This window comes from Halichoerus grypus, chromosome X (assembly GCF_964656455.1).
Source record: "Halichoerus grypus chromosome X, mHalGry1.hap1.1, whole genome shotgun sequence".
Classification (NCBI taxonomy): Eukaryota; Metazoa; Chordata; class Mammalia; order Carnivora; family Phocidae; genus Halichoerus; species Halichoerus grypus.
Window position 1 is genome coordinate 129,330,324 of NC_135727.1, and position 23,426 is coordinate 129,353,749.

Consider the following 23,426-nt stretch of genomic DNA (forward strand, 5'->3'; position numbering starts at 1 on the left):
TAAAATACATTAGACTGGTTTTATTTTACTGGTTTATTGTCTCCTTTGGGTTCATTCTCCTGTGAATCACCACAACTCAATAGCAACCGGCTTAATACTATCAGACAGATGTAATCTTTATTACTTGGAGAAGGAATAGCTGATCTCTCAGGCAGTGTGTGAAGATTTAAATATTTAGTAAAAACGGTACTCCACACATAGTTAGCCAGGTCTCATTGTACTTTGGCACACAATAAAATAGAAATAAATCCCTGCTAAATTCCTCATCAGTGATACGGAAATGATCACAAAAATAAGATACAGCAGAAAATTGGATGTGCTGTAGCTACATGCAGCTACGGCGGTGGGTCCTAACTACTTAATATCTAGCCTAAAAAAAAGCTTCAGAAGTCCCTCTAACCCACAATACCATTGTTTTAAATGTTAAACACAAACAAAACCAAGTGACGTCAATAATGGTTTATACAAATCCCAGTATTTATAGCCAACTAATATCGGACATGGAAGCCAAGAACACCCAATGCAGAGAGGATGGTCTCTTCAACAAATAGTGTTGGACAACCTGGAGAAACACACAGGAAACAAGGAAATTGGACCCCTACCTCACACCATTCACAAAAAACAAACTTGAAATGGACAGCCTTAAACACAACACCTGATACCATGAAGAAAACATTGGGAAGAAGTTTATTGATACAAGTCTTGGCAGTGATGTTTTGAACATGGCCACAAAAGCACAAACAACAAAAGCAAAAATCAACCAGTAGGACTACATCAAACTCAAACGCTTCTGCACAGCAAAGAAACGATTAACAAAATGAAAAGACAGCCATGGGACACCTGGGTGGGTCAGTTGGTTAAGTGGCTGCATTCAGCCCAGGTCATGATCCCAGGGTCCTGGGATCGAGTCCCGCATCGGGCTCCTTGCTCGGCAGGGAGCCTGCTTCTCTCTCGCTCTCTCCCTCTGCTTGTGCTCTCTCTGTCAAATAAATAATAAAAAAATCTTAAAAAAAAAAAAAAAAGAAAAGACAGCCTACACAATGGAAGAAAAATTTGCAAGTCATATCACATAAGGGGTTAATATCCAAAATATATAAAGAACTCTGTGAACTCAAAACAACAAACAAGCAATGTGTTTAAAAAATGAGCAGAAGAGGGGTGCTTGGGTGGCTCAGTCATTAAGCGTCTGCCTTCGGCTCAGGGCATGATCCCAGGGTCCTGGGATCGAGTCCCACATCGGGCTCCCTGCTCAGTGGGAAGCCTGCTTCTCCCTCTCCCACACCCCCTTCTTGTATTCCTGCTCTCGCTATCTCTCTCTGTGTCAATAAATAATTTAATTAATTAAAAAATTTTTTTAAATGAGCACAAGAACTAAATAGACATTTCTCCAAAGAAGACATTCTGATGGCCAACAGACATGAAAAGATGCTCAACATCACTCATCATCAGGGAAATGCAAAGCAAAACTATAGTGGGATATCACCTCACACCTAGTAGAATGGTTACCACCAGTAAGACAAGAGACAACAGGTGTTGGGGAGGATGTGTTGCAAAGAAAACTATGCTGTTGGCAGGAATGTAAACTGGTGCAGTCACTAGGGAAAACAATATGGAGGTTCTTCAAAACAGTAAAAATAGATCTACCATATCATCCAGCAATTCCACTTCTGGGTATATACCCAAAGGAAAGGAAAACAGGATTTGACAAGATATCTGCAAGCCATGTTTATTGCAGCATTATTCATAATAGCCAAGATATGGACACAACCCAAATGCCCATCACCAGATGAATGGATGATAAAGATGTGGTACATATACACAATGAAATATTATTCAGACCTAAGAGAGGAGGATATCATTCCACTTGTGAAAACATGCATGGAATTTGAGCACATTATGCTATGTGAGATAAGTCAGAGAAAAATAATTAGTGTATGATATCACTTATACATGGAATCTAAAAAAAAGTGGAATGGTAGTTACCAGGAATATACTAAATATAGACAGTAGTATTGTACTGTAAGTATGTAGTGTGAAAAACATCACTACATCCACCATCAAAGTACAATATAAGTGTATCATAGTAACAGGCCATACACCTTAAACTTACACAATGTTACATGTTCAATTTATTCGATAATTTTTTGAAAAGTAATTTATATTGCATTATATAACTTCATAAAATTAAATTTAATAAAATAAATTTAAAAATTCAAGATATTAGTTACTTATATTGAGGTGGGCAGATGGGTAAAGGAAATAACGTGTAAATTGATCTAAGTTATTGGTTATATTCTTATTCTTCTCTTGGCTTGCGAGCCTATAGGTAATCATTATATTTTTATTTATTTATTTATTTTATTTATTTTTTTTTTTTTTAAAGATTTTATTTATTTATTTGAGAGAGAGAGCACATGAGAGGGGGGAGGGTCAGAGGGAGAAGCAGTCTCCCTGCCGAGCAGGGAGCCCGGTGCGGGACTCGATCCAGGGACTCCAGGATCATGACCTAAGCTGAAGGCAGTTGCTTAACCAACTGAGCCAAGCAGGTGCCCTAATCATTATATTTTTAAAAATGGGTGGATGGATGGGTAGGTAGTTGGAATGGATAGATGGATAGTTGGATGGACAGACCGGCGGATGGATGAATGGGTGGGTGGATAGATGGATGGATACGTAGGTAGATGGATAGATAGACAGGTGGATGATGTATTAAAAAAAAAAAAAAAACGTAGACCAGTGATGCCAGTGAACTATGATTATCTCCTATCTTTGCAGCTGAGTTACTGAAAAACAAAGAAAACATCAGGGTAGATTTTATGTGCATGAGAAAGTTTCGCTCTAACACATGAGTTCAGGTTTCCAAAGGAATGTTCTAGTACTAGGAAGGACTGCAACATATGTGCCCTTGGTGAAACGACTTCTTATGCTACTACTTCATTTTGCTGAGTGCTGCTGGCTGGAACATAATATGGAATGCAGGGACTGTCTTTTGCCCCGGCCGTTCCCTGAAGCCCCAGTTGGGTAAAGGATTTTAAATAGCTAATTCCCATCAACACCTTCGTGTCATTGATTTTTTTTCAGATGGCCTCTGAATGTAATTTTCTTAATCTGCCACAGTGAGCAATCAAATTTAAACTCTAAATACCATGGTCCTACAAAAAGAAATGGGGTTTGCTTTCTGAAAAGAAAGAGCAAAGAAGGAAGTTGAGTGAAGCACAAACATCAAGTTTCTGTTAATCTCCCGTCCTGCCCAGAGTATCAGAATAGGCTCATCTCAGGGCTGGGGGCTGTCTGCATGGGAATGAACTATAGTGGGTGAATTCTTGGTGGCAACACACGGGCAGCTATACTTGACCGTTGGGTGCCTTCATCCTCAGATGGTCCTGAGGAGTTGCTTAACTATCACTCTCATCATCAGATTATCTTAAGAAGGCATGGTTGACTTTAAGAGAGAGAGAGGTTATCCTCCTTGGGCCTGACCTAATCAAGCTAGGCTTTCAAAAGGACATTCTTCAAAGCCTGGAAGGAATTCTACAAGAGGGAGGTTCCCCACTACTGGCTTTGAAGATGGACAGGACCACGTGAAAAGTAATGCAGAAAGCTGCTAGGAGCAGAGCACAGCCCCGTGATGAAAGCCAGCAAGGAAATGGATTTGAGTCCTACCACCACAAGGAAGTAAGTGGATCTTGCCACAACCACGCAGGCTTGGAGAAGGACTCTGAGCTCAACAAGAGCACAGATTAGGGGCACCTGGGTGTCTCAGTCATTAGGCATCTGCCTTCGGCTCGGGTTGTGATCCCGGGGTCCTGGGATCGAGCCCTGCATCGGGCTCCCTGCTCTGCGGGGAGCCTGCTTCTCCGTCTCCCACTCCCCCTGCTTGTGTTCCTGCTCTCGCTGTCTCTCTCTGTCAAATAAATAAATAAAATCTTAAAAAAAAAAAAAAAAGAGCACAGATCAATGCCTGAATTTCAGTCTTATGAGCTCTGAGCAGAAGATACTTATGCTATGCCAGATTGGATGTGATTGTATGTAATGCTCAGGATAAACCATATTGATAATAAGGAAAAGAAAATCGTCTTTGTGACAGTCTTTCTGGTCACTACAAGATCAGTTTTTATTTTTTCCAAACAGCAGTTTCTACATCAAAATATGACTACCCATTCTTTTCCAAAACCAAGATAATCTCCCCTGCACTCTGGTGGAATTCCTCATTCACAGATGACAAGTTTCCTTTTTCAGATCCCAAATACTCTTTAACCGCAAACTGATTCTATGAAATATTTATAATCGGCTTACATTACATTAGAAATTTGGAAACTTGATCCCATTGACAAGATTTTTAAAATTGAACTGTACCATGGACATATAACAAAGACATTGTACTATAGAGAAATATAAAAATTTAAACTTTCTATTTCTGTAAGACTGTTTCACCTGCAACATCACAGATAATGAGATTATATTTTAAATGTTAATGATTTATTGTTTTTTTGCAGACACTTAGCACATATGTGTACTAGGGTATTGATATTTCGAGGATGATTCTTACAAATTAAATTATTTTATTGTCAGAATTAAATCCATAAGTGATGAAGGGTAAGGTAAAAATGACCCATTCGTGAATATTCACCACATTCCTGATAACTCATATGAATATACATCTTTAAAATTACATATGCATGCATTTCAAGGAGGGTATGTTACAGGGGACACACATTAGACTTTAGATAGCAATTTTGCCAATTTGAGAAAAACCATCCCGTTTCTGTCAGTGATGACAGATCCATTCAGCACCCATTCATGTGCTCAAGAAATGTCCAAACCAGGTAATTATTGCAAACTAAAATTTTGAGGACTTCTAATTTTGTATTTTAGAATTGTCAAAGACTTGTAATTAGAAGGTCAGTATATGTTCTTTTTTAAATGCCGCTAATGACTGGGTATATAGATGAAGATCCATAGTTCTTATTGTTTTGATTCAGAGATTTATTAAATTCTAAGAGATGTTGCCTAAAAAGGTTGACCAGAAGGCTGGGGAGGATGTAGGGATTTGGTAGAAGTTTCTCTATTTTGGGGCTCCCTTAGGAATATTTCTTGGCTGTCCCTGGAGGAAGCATGCAAGTAAAGACATTCCATTGCTCTCTCTCACTTTGCTGACATTCCAGGAAACACAAAAGAAATGAAGGGCAGGACTGCTTCTAACTTATGATGTAAGAGAAACAAATTGTCCCATGGCCCAGTTCCAAGGGGCAGAATAATGCAACTCAAATTTGGTGCCCATCCCAGGGTCAACAAACTGGCCAGCAGGGTTGTAGGGACAGTAGGGACACAGCAGCTACTGAAATAGCCACATGGGTGTGGGAAGCAGGGGTCCACACAAGGCAGGTTGGATGACATGTCAGTGGATGTCCCCCACAGGTGGCATATACCAAGAGTATAGACCATTAAACATGAAGTGTACAGAATTCTCCAGATAGACTCTCTGGAGAAGATCTCACTCAAAAAGGATTCCCAAGGAGGGATGAGAAAGAAGAGTTTTGCTATTCTGGAAACAAAGGTGGGATTCACTAAGGTGACATTCAGAGAGATTCTGATGGAACAGAATACTATTTAGGAGTGACACCAGTGGTGATTTCCTCTTCTACCCTTCCAGACATGTTTCCCAGTGTAAGTTACCCTTCTCCTGTCAGTCCTACAAAGCATGCACATTCCTTGAACTTAAGAAAAGATAATTCACAGAACGCAAGATAATAATGAAGTGAATTCATGGCTATGGAGTGTCAGACACCCTGGAACAGCCCAGTGAGTTGGATGAGCACAGGTCGAAAATGAATGTTCCTCCACTCTTCACGGGCTACATAGAGATTCCAACACTGCAGGAAGAGAGGCGAATTAGGGACCCCATCAGGAAAGCTGAGATACTGTTCTTTCTGATCAGGAGTCTTGCTTCAGGCTCTCTGAACCAGATCAGTTCTTTGTACTCCTGTATCCAGAATACAGTTCATGGGAAATTCCAAAATCCTAGAGTTGCTGTTGCCCCATCCATTATAGATTAAGAGCGATGACCATGTCCAGGCAGAAGGATTCATGGCATCTTAGAAAGGGCTGTGATCCAGCATGGCACAAGATGGTCAAAATGGTCCCACTCAAAGGGAACATGTGGATAATGGCAGAGGATGAGTTTAACCCAACGGGGCCAAAAAGATATATGGCACTGTCCAGCACAGGCCCACCCCCTGAAGACCTGATGGGAATTAGCATATCTCAAAGGATGCCTTCTTGTAGAAAGGGAACTCCAAAAACCAGATGTTCCTTCAGCTCCTACCCTGTGCATTTCCTCCAATAAGCAGGTAAAACCATAGAAAATGTGCTTAGTGCAAGGAACTGAATTAACAAAAATAAATTTCCAGCCCTTTGGCCAAGTGGAGGCTACAAACAGAACTTTGGTCATTATTGAACAGTAAGTATATCATTTTGCGCATGTGTTTGGGGCCTGAGACATCAGCATTCTCTTTAAATTCTTCCTCCCATGAATCATGCTTTGGTTATTTTAGAGTCAAATGTTGCTAACCCACCTCTTATTCTTTCTATCCATTAGCATGCTCCCAGGGACTGCTGTTGGTCTTGAATTGTATTACAAAACATGTTAAATGGTCATTTTCAGATTGCTGACTTGTAGGAAAACTAGTAATAGATCTACAGGGGAGAAATCCTTATAAATAGCAGCATGCAAATGACTGACAAAATTAATGCTCAAGATGATGTTGAGTCTACCCTTGGAATTTCCTTAGAAAGCAGTGCTCAGAGTTTCTCCTCTGCTGAAAGTCTCCAGTACTCTGCTGGTAATTACATATCGATTCCACCTGTCAATGGCCATTCTGCCATGAGTCTTTTCCCATGAAATGACAAATGTATCCGGTCAGAATTCATCCTGAAGCCAAATCCAAAAGAAAACATTTTATTTACATAATGTATGTGGGGAAGGAAAATTAATCCAATTAGAAATTAAAAGGTGGCGATAACGTTTGAACATGAATTACATCAATACAAGGAATCTAATATAATTGTTTCACACACTTGTCTTTCTATGAGAATTTATGTCTTCTTCCTGAAGGAGAGTAAAGACCAGTGTTTCAAGGGAGAATGGGTAGGCTTACACCCACCATCTTTATTATGGGAAGGGGTTAATGGGACTGCAGGACAGAGCACGCCCTTGTGTATTTGCAAGAGACAGATAGAGATAGTACTACATGTACATTACAGACATTCCTATTTGAATTATCCCACACTGTGTCTTGTATTCCTTATGCTTCCTTCTTTTTTGCAAAAAAAAATAACGCTTAAAAATATTATCAACCATGACATGTTTAATTTTCTTCATCATCATGAGATGACATTCTTTATTATATTCTTATATTCCATTCACTTAATCATCTGTTTATCAAATATATATTAACAGTCTATGATGGTTATGAAATAAGATGGAATATGGAATAAGGATGGTGCTAGATACTAGGAAAATACTCATTGAAACATGTGGTCCCTGTCCTCAGATATTTCAAATTCTAGTAGTTGGATAAGCACATAAGTGATGCATGCCACCCATATTCCATACAAGCTCCAAGAGGACTATGTGTAGTGTGCAATGAATATAGGGTCCATGATGGCTAAGACCTTCAGGAGGAGATAGGGATGTTAAAAGAGGTGATATTTGCACTGAAACTTGTTTGTTTTTGTATTTGTATTTTTGTTCAAATCTAGTGAAATGATTCAAGGAAGGGGCAAGCGGCTATGGGTAAATGCATTAATACCCGGTAGTATATTAATTCTTCCCGCTGCATCTTCCAAATTCATGATATGTGCTGCTGAGTTTTTGCTACCAGAATGATCTTCCCCAAAGTTATGTAGAAATCCAGGTCACAATGCTTTTAACAGTCAGCATGGGCCATCAGAAGAAAAAAACCACAGAGGGGGTGGCTTAAAAGACAGACATTTATATTCTCACAGTTCTGGAGCCTGGAAGTCTTAGATCATGGATCAAGGAAGCCAGCATGGTCCTATGCTGGAGAGAGCGCTCATTGTAACTTGCACATGCCCAGCCTGCTCTCTGATGTCTCTTCTTGTGAGGACACTAATCCAATCATGGGGGCTCCGCCCTCACGACCTCATCTAACCCTAATGAGCTCCCAAAGGCCCTTCTCCAAATACCATCACAGCTTCAACATAAGAATTTTGCAAGGACATAGTTCAATCCATAGCAATGCCGAAGGCACTTCACCCTGAATCTATGAAACTATTCATGAACTAAAAATGAGCCAACCTTGGATCACAGTAGTTATTTTTGGAGAAAAAGATAACTTTTAATCAAAAACCTTTGGTTGATAAAATGAACATAATGATTGAAGACATGTAAAAAATATCCAGACTATATATTTACAGGCAAAGATATATTAGGTCAGTCTGAAAATACATTTAAAAATTAATTTGACCTAAGAAAACATTAACAAAATCATTCACCATGATTAAGTGAGATTTATTCCCAGGATGCAAGGGTGGTTCGATATTTGCAAATCAAACAACGTGATATACCACATCAATAAGAGAAAGGATAAAAATCATATGATCACTTCAGTAGATACAGAAAAAGCATTCGACAAAGTACAACATCCGTTCATGATAAAAACCCTCCACAAAGTAAGTTTAGAGGGAATATACCTCAATATAATGAAGGCCATCTTGAAAAACCCACAGCTAACATCATCATCAATGGGGAAAAACTGAGAGCTTTTCCTTTAAGGTCAGGGACAAGACAAGGATGTCCACTCTCACCACTTTTATTCAACATAGTACCGGAATACCTAGCCACAGCAATCATACATCAAAGGAAATTAAAGGCATCCAAACTGGTAAGGAAGCTATAAAACTTCCACTATTGCAGATGACATGATACTGTATATAGAAAATCCTAAAGAATCCACCAAAAAACTACTAGAACTGAAAAACGAATTCAGTAAGGTTGCAGGATACAAAATCAATATACAGAAACCCATTGCATTTTTATGCACCAATAATGAAGCAGCAGAAAGAGAAATCAAGAAGACAATCTCATTTGCAGTTGAACCAAAAAGAATAAAATACTTAGGAATAAACCTATCCAAAGAGGTGAAAGACCTATACTCTGAAGACAATAAAACACTGATGAAAGAAATTGAAGATGACACAAACAAATGGAAAGATATTCCATGCTCATAGATTGGAAGAACAAATGTTGATTTAATGCAATTCCTGTCAAAATAACAACAGCACTTTTCACAGAACTAGAACAAACAATCCTAAAATGTATATGGAACCACAAAAAAAAACCCCAAATAACCAGAGCAATCTTGAAAAAGAAAAGCAGGGGTGTCTGGGTGACTCAGTATTAAGCATCTGCCTTCGGCTCAGGTCATGATCCCAGGGTCCTGGGATTGAGCCCCGCATTGGGTTCCCTGCTCCATGGGAAGCCTGCTTCTCCCTCTCCCACTCCCCCTGCTTGTGTTCCCTCTCTTGCTGTGTCTCTCTGTCAAATAAATAAATAAATAAAGATCTTAAAAAAAGAAAAGAAAAAGAAAAGTAAAGCTGGAGGCATCTCAATACCAGACTTCAAGTTATATTACAAAGCTATAGTGATCAATATAGTATGGTACTGGTGCAAAAATTGACATATATATCAACAGAACAGAATAGAAAACCCAGAAATAAAGTCACAATTATATGGTCAATTAATCTTTGACAAAGCAAGGAAGCATATCTAATGGGAAAAAGAGAGTCTCTTCAACAAATGGTGTTGGGAAAACTGGACAGCCACATGCAGAAGAATGAAACTGGACCACTTTCTTACACCACATACAATAATTCAAAATTGATTAAATACCTAAATATGGGACTTGAAACCATAAAAAATCCTAAAAGATAGTGCGGGCAGTCACTTCTCTGGCGTCAACCATAACAACATTTTTCTAGGTATGTCTCCAGAGGCAAGAGAAACAAAAGCAAAAATAAACTCTTGGGACTACATCAAAATAAAAAGCTTCTGCCCAGCGAAGGAAACAATCAACAAAACTAAAAGACAACCTACAGAATGGGAGAAGATATTTGCAAAAGACATATCTGATAAAGGGTTAGTATCCAAAATATATGAAGAGCTCATACAACTCAACACACACAGAAAATAATCCAATTAAAAATGAGCAGAAAACGTGAACAGACATTTTTCCAAAGAAGATATCCAGATGGCCAACAGACACATGATAACATCACTCATCATCAGGGAAATGCAAATCAAAACCACAATGAGATATCACATCACACCTGTCAGAATGGCTAAAATCGAAAACACAAGAAACAACAAGTGTTGATGAGGATGTGGATTAAAAGGAACCCTTGGTGCACTGTTAGGGGGAATGCGAACTGATGCAGCCACTGTGGAAAACAGTATGGAGGTTCCTCAAAAAGTTAAAAATAGAACTACCCTGCAACCCAGTAATTGCACTACTGGGTATTTACCCAAAAATCACAAAAACATAATTCAAAGGGATACATGCACCCCTATGTTTATATCCAAATTATTTACAGTAGCCAAATTATGGAAGCAGCCCAAGTGCCCATCGACAGATGAATGGATAAAGAAGATGTGTTATGTGTGTGTGTATAAGTATATATACACACATATGTAGGTACACACACACTGGAATATTACTCAGCCACAAAAAAGAATGAAATCTTGCCATTTGCAACAATGTGGGTGGATCTAGAGAGTTTAATGCTAATTGAAATGAACCATTCAGAGAAAGACAAATACCGTATCATTTCACTCATGTGTGGAATCTAAAAACAAAACAAATGAACAAAGGAAAAGAAGAGATAAACCAAAAAACGGACTCTTGACTATAGAGAACAAACTGGTGGTGACCCCAGAGGAAGTGGGTGGGGGGATGGGTGAAACAGGTGAAGGGATTGAGCATACACTTATCTTGATGAGCACTGAGTGTTATATAGGAAGTGTTGAATTACTAGATTGTACATCTGGAACAAATATAACACTGTATGTTAATTATACTGGAATTAAAATTTAAAAAACTAATTTGAAAGAGGTAATTTAGCTTATTTCTCCTCAAACCAGAGGGTATCTCTATATAAAGCATTCTCACATGGTGGTATCAGTTGGTGCCATTTATAGACGATAAAAAAGCAGAGATTGAGATTTTGATGTCAAATTTTCACTGTGTCAGGAGGTGTCTTTTTTCCTACATATGTCAATCAGTGACACCAAGAAGAATCATATTTCTGTGACTAACATACAAAAAAAGAAAAAATCCAGTGGGTCCTTCTATTTAGATGATGGTTGCATTTGATTTTCTAGTGAGGCTTCCATAGAAACACATCTGTGTGAAGGAAGAAGAGAGAAGTGAGCCTTCATGTTTCCTGTCAAGGGGAGAATCACCCATTCGGTGTATCCGAAAGACGTTCATTGCACATCTTCAAGGGAGTCTGTGTTGAAACTGTGCCAACAACCCAGCTGAATGTGAAAACCCAGAGTGCTCCTTACTGTTTCGCAGCATTTAGACCCACTTCAGTAATTTTGAAAGACATGACCTGTAATTTTTGGCACAGAGTTGGTCAGGTGCGGGGCCAGCTCACACTGGCTTGAGAGCTAATTATTACATTTTCAAGAATTTTGTGAGCTGCTTGATATCACTTAGGTGCTTTAAATTGGCAGTGAAGAGGATATTTACATCAAATAACTTGGGAATGGCTATAACTCAGATATTTTTTTTCCCTGTCCTTAGAGGGACTTGCTAAATATTTACCAGCACACTGCTGCATGTAACTCAAATATTTGATTTATTACCTGGCTGTTAAAAAGCCAAGTCAATCACTTCATAATTGTTTATATATAACCAGTTTTCTTCAGTCTGCATGGATGAGAATTTCTTGCTAGTCGTGGTGCGGCAGATAGAATCAAAATGTTTAATTTGATCCAATAGTGCAATTTGGGGGAATAAAAAGAGTATTTACTTCCTATACATACGAGATGGTTTTGATTCATATCTCCCTGCTCCTCCCCACTAAGAGCAACTAGAAATAACGCAACGGACAACCAAATAATTCTGAAAGGTGAAAAGCAGAAGGCAAATTGCTTTAGGATCTCAGAATTATTGGAACAACCTAGCAGCAGGTGTCTTATGGTGCCATACCCAATAGAAAAAGAATACTCAGACCTGGTGTTTCTGAACCTCCATGCTACCAACAGAGGATGGCTCAGGTAAACCCTCCCTCCCTCCCTGACTCCCTCTGACAACACCAGGTAAGCCTAGCACCACCAGCAAAGGGGATTGATGTGGAGTCCTGCCAACAATATGTGGCTGGAGGAGGCACCCTCCTTCCCTGACAGCACCAAGACTCTCATTCTCACCCAAAGACACCAACAGTAAAATTCCCACCAAATTGATGTGTTGATTTTAATGCAACTCCTATGAAGATCCCAGCAAATTTTTTGTAGATATAGACAAGCTTATTCTAAAATGTAGAAGACAAGACAACAGCTCTAGAGCAATGGAAACCATTTGAAAAAGAAGAAGAAAGTAAGATGGTCATGCTACCATATATGAAGTCTTGCCATAGTCTCGTGGTAATCAAGCCAGTAGGGTATTGCTGGAGTGATACACTGTGCTCAGTGGAACACTGTGAAACCAGAAACAGACCCCACAACCCACACTTCAACTGATTTCTGTCAAAGTTGCAAACGTAATTTAATGTAGGAAACATAGCTTTTCAGGAAATAAAGTTGGAACAATTGCACTTCTATCTACAGACACCCAACTAACAAAACAAAGAAACAAAACCCTCAACCACAAATCTTGAACAAAAGTTAACTCAAAGTTGAACATTGGATTCAAATGTAAACCTGTTATTTTATGAGAAAACAGTCTCATAGAAATGAAAAACTTCTGCTATTTGGAAGTCTGTGTGAAGACAATGGAAAGATAAGCTACGTACTGGGAGAAAATATTCACAAACTTCATATCCAATACAGGACTAGTATCTAGAATAATAAAGAACAGTCAAGACCCAAGAATAAAACAAAAATCCATCACAAAAAGATAGAACACAGAGGATTTTTAGGGCATTGAAACTATTCTATATGATACAGTAATGATGGATCCATGTCATTATAAATAGTCAAAACCCATAGAATGTACACCACTGAGAGTAAACCCCAGGCATCAGTTAATAACCCTGTATCTCACAAACTTTGTGCAGGGGAGAGTGATGGGTGGGAACTCTATATTTTCTGCACAATTTATCTGTCAACCTAATGCTGCTCTAAATAAAGTCTATTAATTTTTTAAGAACAAAAACATAAATCGACTATGCTGCCTACATTTTCCTCATTTCACCATGGACTTAGGGAAAATTCCTCCATATCTGGCACATGGAACATGCCGTCTTCAACGAAAGGTAGCTCCTATGCAGGTAGCTTCATTCTCTGGACCATTCTGGAGGGGCCATCTGAGCAGACCATGTAATGGAATGCTGCTGGTCACTCACTGAGCCCCAGTGAGCCTGACGCATTGCTCTGGGTCAACACACCCCACACCTGGGCCTTCGACTCTGCACTCATCTCTGGACATCCCCTTTCTCCTCATCCTTCTCCCCTCCACACACAACCAGGGGGCACAGAGAAGAACACGACAGCATTCCACAGCTCATCTTCAAGGGGAGACTATTTCCTCCCCTCTACACGCAGCAAGCAACGTGACCAGCATTCGCTCTGAATGCATGTCTTCCACTTGACGAAGCTCTGTTATCTGTGATTTTAAGTGCACTTCGGATACTAAGACTATAGCTCAACTTTGTGTCCTACTAAAAGGCAAATGGAGCTTCCTTGATCCTGGCCAGAACCAAGCCCTTAAGAGTTCGGTGAAAAATCAACTGCTGGGGTGACTCACTGTCTTTGTGGTTAGCACAGTGGCTCTTGTAACTTGAATCTTGACTTATCTCAAACCTATGTCTTAAAGCAAGAGGATTGCTACTCCTACTAACACTACTCCAAATAGACCACTGGCTTCAGGAGACACCCTGATTTTAAAATAAGGCTTGCAATACATAAGAATGTTTGAAAGACATGAGGAATAAGCATTAATGTGAAAAAAAAATAGAATTGGTGAAGACTTGATTTTGGGTAGCTAACCCAAGAAAAGTAAGGCATTCTCACTGTTTTCCATGGCACATAATAATCCCTTTTAAAAATTATTTTGGAATTTAGGATTGACTACTCTAAATATGACTATAATATTTATTTAAATATTGGGAGCCTGGTACGGTAAAAGTTAAAATATAGTGCTCACATTCAACTTTATGATTTATACTTATATACAAATTCAGAAATGATTATATTGTGATATTTCTAAGGATAATGAATTAATAACTCTACTTTGAGCTGATGGTTGAAATATATTTTCCAGTCAGAATTTTTTCCCCACATTTCTCAGGTCAAACTAAATATTTTACTCTTTAGAGATGAAGTTCACTCATTAATGTTCTGTCATTCTTTAACCATAAACAGCAATTTGGATGAGAAGGAACTGAGTCCAAAAGGCAGGAATACAAATGTTAAAAAACAAAAAATCCCCACCTGACCATAATGTCATGTCTGCATTTGATTTTCCTGGAGAAAGACACAAAAGACTAATGTTAGGGATTCTTCTATCTACCATAACCCACCAAAAAAAAAAAAAAAAAAAAATTACATACAGTTAACCCCTGAACAACACAGGGTTAAGGGCACCAAACCCCCATGCAGTTGAAATCTGCATATAACTTCTGACTCCCCCAAAACCTAACTACTGTCCGTCTACTGTTGATCAGAAGCCTTACTGATAACATAAATGATTGATTAACACATATTTTGTATATTACATGCATTATATACTGTGTTCTTACAATCAAGTAAGCTTGAGACCAGAAAATGTTATTTAAAAAACCATAAGGAAGAGAAAGTACATTTACAGGACTGTACTGTGTTTATTGAGACAAATCCATGTGTAAGTGGATGGTCACAATTCAAACCTGCATTGTTCAAGGGTCAACTGTGTAAGAAATGAGTTGAAGTAAATGCATATTCAGTCCCTTTACCCACATCATCTTTTAGAATACAAACTTACAGCTGTCTGACAATAAAGATCTGGAAAATAATCATGCAAATTAATGTTGAAATATAACATTAACTTTGAAATTTTTACATATTCTGCCATAAATATAGCCTTGATCAAACTTATGCTTTAGCTCCAACTTTGTCATTTTCTTGGTTTCCTTTAGAAAAGAGTATGGAAATGGTTTCTTGAAACTCTAACACATCCTTTGCCCCAAATGTAAATGGAATGGTAAAAGATCTTTCACAAAGGATACTGGGTGGTGGTATCTCCCAGTGGCTTTAATTTGCAATGCCCAATGATGCCCAATGACAGCAAATCTCTTTTCACCCCTTTGCCATCCATAAGCCTCCATGTCTGTCTTTGTCCCATTTTCTGATTAGATCGCATGATTTCCTTCATTGTTGAGCTTGTAGAATTTTTTTTTAACATCTTATTTTTCTGAGAGAGAGAGAATGCAAGCAGGGGGAGAAGCAGAAGGAGAGGGAGAGAGAGAATCTCAAGCAGACTCCCCGCTAAGTGTGGAGCCCCCTGTGGGGCTCAATCTCATGACCCTGAGATCATGACCTGAACCGAAATCAAGAGTCAGACGCTTAACCGACTGAGCCACCCAGGCGCGCCGAGTTTGGAGAACCCAACCCTTATGTTGCCCTTTTAGACCAGCATGTACCTTCCTCACCTTACTATTCCTTCCTCAACCTAAAAACCACTCATCTATTCTCTATTTCCATAATTTATTTTTCACTTAAAGAATGTAACATAACCGGAATTGGACAGCATGTAATCTTTGGGGATTTACTTTATCCAGTCAATTATTCTCTCGTGATTTATCTAACTTGATTCAGGTATCAGTCATTCATTCCTTTTTATTGCTGAGTACTCTCATGTTATGGAAGTCCCTCCTTATCCATGGGGACTATGTTTCCAACCCCCAGTGGGTGCCTGAAATCATGGATAAGTAAGGAACCTATGGGGTCCCTGGGTGGCTCAGTGGGTTAAGCATCTGCCTTCAGCTCAGGTCATGATCCCAGGGTCCTGGGATCGAGCGCCACGTCGGGCTCCCTGCTGAGCAGGGAGTCTACTTCTCCCTCTCTGTCTGCCCCTGCTCTTTCTGTCTTGCTCACTCTCTCTCAAATAAATAAATAAAATCTAAAAAAATAAGAAGAACCTATGGAACGTATGCTCTGTTTTTTTCCTATACACACATACCTATGATAAACTTTGCTTGGTAAATTAAGCACAGTAAGAGATGAACAAATAACTAATAGTAAAATAGACCAGTTATGACAACATACTGTAGTAAAAGTTATGTGAATGTGCTTTCCCTCTCTCTCAAAATATTGTCCTGTCCTCACCCTTGTCCCTCTGGTGATGACGTGAGTTGATGAAATGCCCACATGATGAGATGAAGTGAGGCGGGTAGGCATTGTGATGTAGCGTGAGGCTACTGTCAACCTTCTGACGATCCATCAGGAAGAGCATCGGCTTCAGAAACTGCGGATGGGGTGGGGGAGAGGAGGACCCTGCATATGGATGCATCACAGTTGTACATCATTCACTTGCTAAAGAACTTAGCGGCCGTGTCCGTTTTGGTGCCATGTGCATAAAGCCGCTAGGATGATCTGCGTACAAGAGTTTATGTATCCACAAGTATCCATCTCTCTGGCATAAATGCCCAAAAGTTCTGGGTCGTATAGTAGCTGCTCATTTACTTTTTTAGAGAAATTACCGAACTGTTTTCCAGAGAGACAGTTCCATTGATGTTACCACTGAATCATACACATGACCCGGTTTCTGCCCAACTTTTGCCAGCATTTCGTGTCCTCACTTTGTTATTTATTTCGGTCATTCTCACAGCTGGGTGGTGGTATCTCCCAGTGGCTTTAATTTGCAATTTCCCTGATGCCCAATGACAGCAAATCTCTTTTCACCCCTTTGCCATCCATAAGCCTCCATGTCTGTCTTTGTCCCATTTTCTGATTAAATCGCATGATTTCCTTCATTGTTGAGTTTGGAGAATTTTTTTTAACATCTTAGTTATTCATTTGAGAGAGATAAAGAACAAGCAGGGGGAGAAGCAGAGGGAGAGGGAGAGAGAGAATCTCAAGCAGACTCCCCACTGAGCATGGAGCCCCATGTGGGGCTCAATCTCATGACCCTGAGATCATGACCTGAACCGAAATCAAGAGTCAGACGCTTAACAGACTGAGCCACCCACGTGTGCCAAGTTTGGAGAATTTCTTATATATATTCTAGCTGTTAGTCCTTTGCCAGATCTGTGGGTTGCAAATATTATCCTGGCCAGTGTGTTTTTAATGTTATTATTATTTTTTTTACTCCTTTAATCACTTTATTAAGTTTCAAACAGGAGAATTTTGAGATCTGACTTCTCTGCAGTTTTATCTTTTCAGGCTCATTTTGTGAAGAGAAATATTTTATGAGTTCTTGCTCTTCATATATTTTTACTGTAAAAGAAATAGCTTTGTTTGCCATGTAATTTACTAATGCAGTTTTACTCAGTGGCCTAAGTACATTACTGTTTATTTAACATTATTTTCCTGGTTAAGGATATGCATGAATTCCAGGATTTCCTTATGATCCTAGTTGATGCAATTGTACTCTTCTTTTATAACATAATGTGGATCTTAAAGAAATTGACAAGGAACAAAGCCAAATGTATCATATTTTATTCTCATCTTCATATTACTGAGCAGATATTTTGTGACAAATAAGCGTCCACACTATGTATTGGATAGAATGTTTCCTAACATTAACACAGTAAACAAAATCAGAATACCCATCACAGTAAATGCATAATTATTGATTAAAATTTCATACTGTTCCTAAATGTAAAAGTAAGAAAATCAACCAAAGTATCAGGAATAGAAGGAAACACCTAACTCAATAAATATACTTACAAAAATCTGGCCTCATAATCATACTGATAATGCAACATGAGGACCTCTCCCTTCAAAATTGGAACAAAGGAAGCATATCTGTTATCTTGATACACGTTCAGCGCAGGGGGAAAAAGTATACAAAGTATAAGAAGAACAGCATGAACATTTTCACAGATAAACTGATGCATCAGTCAAAAAAAAAAAGGGACAGAAACAGTTATCAATCAATAACTCAGCAATTACTTGATTTCAGATCAATACAATCATAAAAATTATAAATATTTTCCTATTTGACAGCAGAAAATCATTCAATGCTTTTTTTTTAATGTAAATCGTTTATGATAACAATGTACAATTTGTGTGGGGAAAAAACTTTGCGTGACTTTTTGCAACTTTTGGAGGAAATGACAAAATTGGATTTAAAAATGTGAGAAAAATTGCTTTATTCTTTATACTTTTGAATTTCTGCTTGTTGTCTGTGGATTTTCTTCATGCAGTCGCTTTATCAAGAATGACCATAAAATGATGGTCACAGGTTACCATAGCAATCAGCAAGTGTGTGGGATTGCAACATTCAGAGACAAAGCTCCCATCCATCGAGGAAGGAACTTTAAACAATGCAGAGAATTCTTCCAGGAACCTATCAGAGAAAAATTCCCTTTGCAGGCTTACATATTTGAGCCTGTGTATAATCCAAAACCCACAAGAGCTTTCTGTCCTCCAGACAGGTCTAGACAATGTTCACCATGTGGGACATGTAGTGATGGGGACGGCTCAGAGATGGTTTCTGAGTTCCTGATAATGGTCTCTGTCTTTATCTGGACATTGCTCATACATTCTCATTTTTGTAAAAAGTCCAGAGCATGTTATACTGATTTCTTGTGTTTTTAATCAGAATGGTTTCTTTTGATAAAATGTATCCTTTAATCAAAAATGAGAAAAGAAAACACATTTTTTCCCCCCAATCATCTAGTAGAAAGTTGACTCATTTTAAAGCAGATGTTCTCAGGATTAAAGCAGATGCCTTCTTTCGTAGTGGGCGCCAATGTTCAGTCAAGTCATGCTAGCAGAATGGTGACCACTCGGTCTTGAGCAATAATTGCCCTTTTTGAATGGAATTCTGCACAAAGCATCCTGGCCAACGCTGAAACAAAACACCTAGCAATTCTGGAGGGCAAAGTAGAGCAAAACATTCTATTATTTTAGAATAACATGTATTTTAGCTGCTCATACAAGGCATGTCGCTTTGAAATAAATGGCCATGCTTCTTAAACATGGTCATCACACAGGAATAATTTGGGACCCATTTTGTAGGATTTGTCTTTCTATAAAATGCCATGAAGCTCTCCTTCCGTGAAGCCATTCACAACGTCTTTGTAAATCTTGTTTCCAAATTGCAGAAGGAAAATGTTCACTCAATTACACACTTGGGAGTGAATTTTAAAGAACCTCACACGTGATCATTTCATCCACCAAAAGCTTCGTAATAAGAGTAATTGGTTGGTAAACTCTTGCTTGCACCGATTAACTTTTTTTAAAAAATCATTTACCAGCTTACAGTCACCTAGTTACATGCGCGTCAAACTGAAAAGTATCACCTACACACAATGACTGCTAATTGCTTAGTCTTGTATTTACGAAATGCTAAACACAGAAGGATTTTATGGCCTTGGGACTTACAAACTCTAAATTCTAAACATTGCCATTTGGCAATTTTTCATTTTTTTTTTTTTTTTTTTAGTGTAGAACCCCTAAATCTAAAATTACAAACATCCAAAAAATTATTAAGCTTGTGTCGCTGCATAAAACATGTCTTTAAAATTTATTTCAGTAGGCAATACTTCCGTGTTTCAAAATTTAAAAACAAGTGTATCAACAGATAAACATTGGGAAGCCTTGCTTCTGTATGAGCCCCATACAGATAGTCCTACCAACCCCGTTAGATAATTTTGCTCATTTTCATATATTGTCCCAGTATTTTTATGTACTTATAATCAAATATAAATATACATGCAAATAGAATAAACACAAATGTATATTTAAATAAGCGTGCACAAATAAGTGTACAAATATATATATATTTTTTCATTCATCCTTTTCACTCAAAATTCAAATGTGCACTTAAGACTTTTCTTCCCCAAGTAATTGTTTATCGTGACCGTCTTTTCAGATCCCTTCGTAAGATGATTTTTCTTTTTCTTTTTCACACCCCCGTAGTATTCCATGCCTTAGATGGATCCTTGTAGGGTCCAGGCTCTTGCCAGAGCAGAAAGTGTGTGCTCATGCACACGTCACTTCTAGAGGGGAAGAAAAACATCTTCTCCAGCTACACTTCCAGGGTCTCAGCTGTGTCTTTGTAACAGCAGAGGGATTCACAAGAGAAAATCATACAAATGCATTATGAGTTTTATGTGACGTGGGAACCTTTGTAAGGAAGTGAAGACCCTCAGAGACAGTTTTATCCTGAGCTTGATGAAGAGTGGACAATCTTGGACAGATGGCAGTAGGATAGCAAGGTATGAGCTCAGTGTAGTAATCCAGGGAAAGTTAGCAAGATTGGTTCTTTTGGATTCCTCTTGCCATCCCTCTGTCTTGTGTACAAGGATGCTCTCCTTTCTTGTGGGTTTCGTGAGGGCACCTCTCGCCTGGGGGTATCACGACCTGCTTCAGGGAAAAGTCAGGGAGTCCTTCCCACACCTGCCATTTCCCACATCCCTTCAGCTGAAAATCTTCAGTGCCCTGATTGGGGTAGTGCGTTCTGAACCCTATTACTTCACACCCGTGCATGTGTATCGAAAGGCTAAGTGCTCAAAGGAAGATCGTTGGTTCAGTTGGCAAGTACTCTTGTCATTCTCATGGTTTCTCCATATTGTATCCCAGAGATCTTGCACTTCTTTATTCCCTCCTGCCAAAAACATATGAGAGAGGGTGCTCCTCTCCCAACAACTTTGCCAAAACCTGTGTTCTTTAACTTTGGATCCTGACAATCTGATCTAAAAACCCTGTGGATCTGAACTTGCTGTGCAGTGCTCTGAGTCAGGTGCTATTACGAGCCACCATATTGTAGATGAACATGCACACGCACATGCGCACATATAGACACACACACACACATTGCCTATGAGCTTACCCGACACTGTCAACCCGGGACTGGAAACACAGCCAATTGGTTTTCCATCCCAGGTACCATCTTGAACTCCAGGAAGCATCACAACCGGGCAAACTCAGTCAGCCCGATTCACACCAGCAACTCCTTTCTCCTCAGACAAGATCTTCTATCCATCCTCGAATTGCTCTGTTCCTTGAAGCCTCTTAAACAACTTATCCCCCTTGTCTTTGAGTCACCCTTCAGACCTTTCAGATCGGTTCCTTGTTTCACTCATCACCCGTCCCTCATCCTTTGTATTAAACTCTCTCGTTGCTAAACTCAGTTGGGTGGCTTTGAAAACCATCTTAGATTTCCCTTTCATATTCACACCTTTTTTCCCCCTACAGGAATTTCTACACAAGTTTCCTATAACATCATTCACATAATTTATTCTTTCCTTCCACAAGCACATCTTGAGTCCTCTGAGCATTCCAGGTAATGATGGAGCTGTTTCATGCATCACCTGCCCATGCTTTGTGAACCAAAAGCTCGGACTTCTTCGTGACCACGTAATGATGGAGTATCTACCCCCGTGTCATTAGTGGTACCACTCGGCCGTTCACAGTTGCTAGGGACTTCCCTTACGGTGCTCGAGAGCACTTCAAATTGAATTGATGAAAAACCTTGAAAGCCAAACATCCTTGCATGTAACAAAAAGACAAATGCCTCTCTCTCTTAGGCTATTCCCGTCAGGGTACCATGAACAAAAAAATGAAGTGTACAGTATGTTTATACATATAACACATGCATACTATGTATATTTCACTTTGTATGAAGTATACAATATAACAGTTACTATATTAAAGCAAAATGTATCATACACTAGTATATGTTATATGTGATAGGTATAAATGTATATTGCTGTGTATCAAAATTATAGTATACTATTTGTTATAGTATATACACATAGTATGCATGTATATTTGGACACACAATTTTATTATTTTATTCTTTGTATGTAATTTCATTCTTTATATATAATTTTATTCTTTGTATGTATGTGCACACAGACACACATATATATGCACAATCGCTGCATCTTCTTCATTATATTTAAGCCAAAGATAAACATTTTTACTACATTTCTAAGTAGCAGCATTTCCTAATAAATTAAAAAAATTTTTTCAGAATTCCTGAGGAAGCACAGCAAATATAAATCAGAAGAAAGTAATTTTACTATCAACATTTTAGAAACCCTGCAAATATCCTTTAAGCTTATTAAAGATGCATTTGCATGAGCCAAGCTCCATCCCGTCCCTAATTTTTATCAGGCATGCTGCGTTCAGAGCAGCTGATGTGGTTCTTGATTTCCCCAGTGGTTCCGGGGATGCTGCAGGGTTTCAAATCAAGTTTACTCCCCCAGAATGAGAATGAGGAAATTTATTTCCTACCAAGAATTCAGGAGTGCTTTAGAGAACGCAGTGTGCTTTCTCAAGACTCTTCAGCAAAATATCTCTAACAAACATGTGGAGAGGTTAAGAGAGAAATCTTTATTCCCCAGTGTTTTAAGAAACACTTCAAGTTTTCCACTGGACCGGATCGGGGTCTATCGTGGCTAAAATATCAAACTGGTGTTTAGACCAATGCAAATGACTTTGTATCATATGATGTGAATACTGTAAGTATTCTGCTGGATCATCTGGGAATAAGCCGCATTCCCCACAACATGGCCTGCAATAGCAAGGATGTCAACAACTCAGGGAAGGGATGAGATCCATCTAAACTTTATGTCCCCTAATTCCCGTGCCTACAGATTATGACAGCCCTGTGTCGCCTGACCTTATGTGTCCACTCACGCTGGCATGGGGCTCTGTCTCGCAGTTCCTACACCAGCTCACTTTGTGTAGCTTGGGGTCTTTGCTCTTGGTTGGTAGGGGATGCGTCGGGGCTCTTCTATCCACGTCTCTCTCGTTCTTGATTTCTTCCTGTCCCTCTGCTGAAATCCTCTAGGTTTCAGTGCTGACAAAAGGCAGTGGGAAGTCAGTTCCCATTGGTAGAGGGTGTGGTATTTATTTCCAAGGATTTTAGGGAGTCCAAGCTTCTGGACTTTGATTCTCCAAGAATCTTGATTTATTGAGTGTAAGAATGGGGTCAGGGGCCAGGGACCACGCAACCCCACCCCCAGGATACATTTGGCAAAGTCAGGGCATATTTTTGGTTGTCCCCACTGGGAAGGAATGCTGG

General features: G+C 39.1%; 2 long non-coding RNA genes across 2 annotated transcripts in view; one reads left to right on the plus strand and one right to left on the minus strand.

Annotated features, from left to right (window-relative positions):
- Window positions 1-23,426, plus strand: part of LOC144380578 (uncharacterized) — a 533,150-nt gene that overhangs the window by 256,012 nt on the left and 253,712 nt on the right. The window lies entirely within an intron of this gene.
- On the minus strand, window positions 672-23,269 carry LOC118550158 (uncharacterized). Its single transcript, XR_013444828.1, has 2 exons — window positions 23,022-23,269; window positions 672-979 (listed from the first exon to the last, which is right to left on the minus strand). It is a non-coding gene; the product is annotated as an uncharacterized LOC118550158 (long non-coding RNA).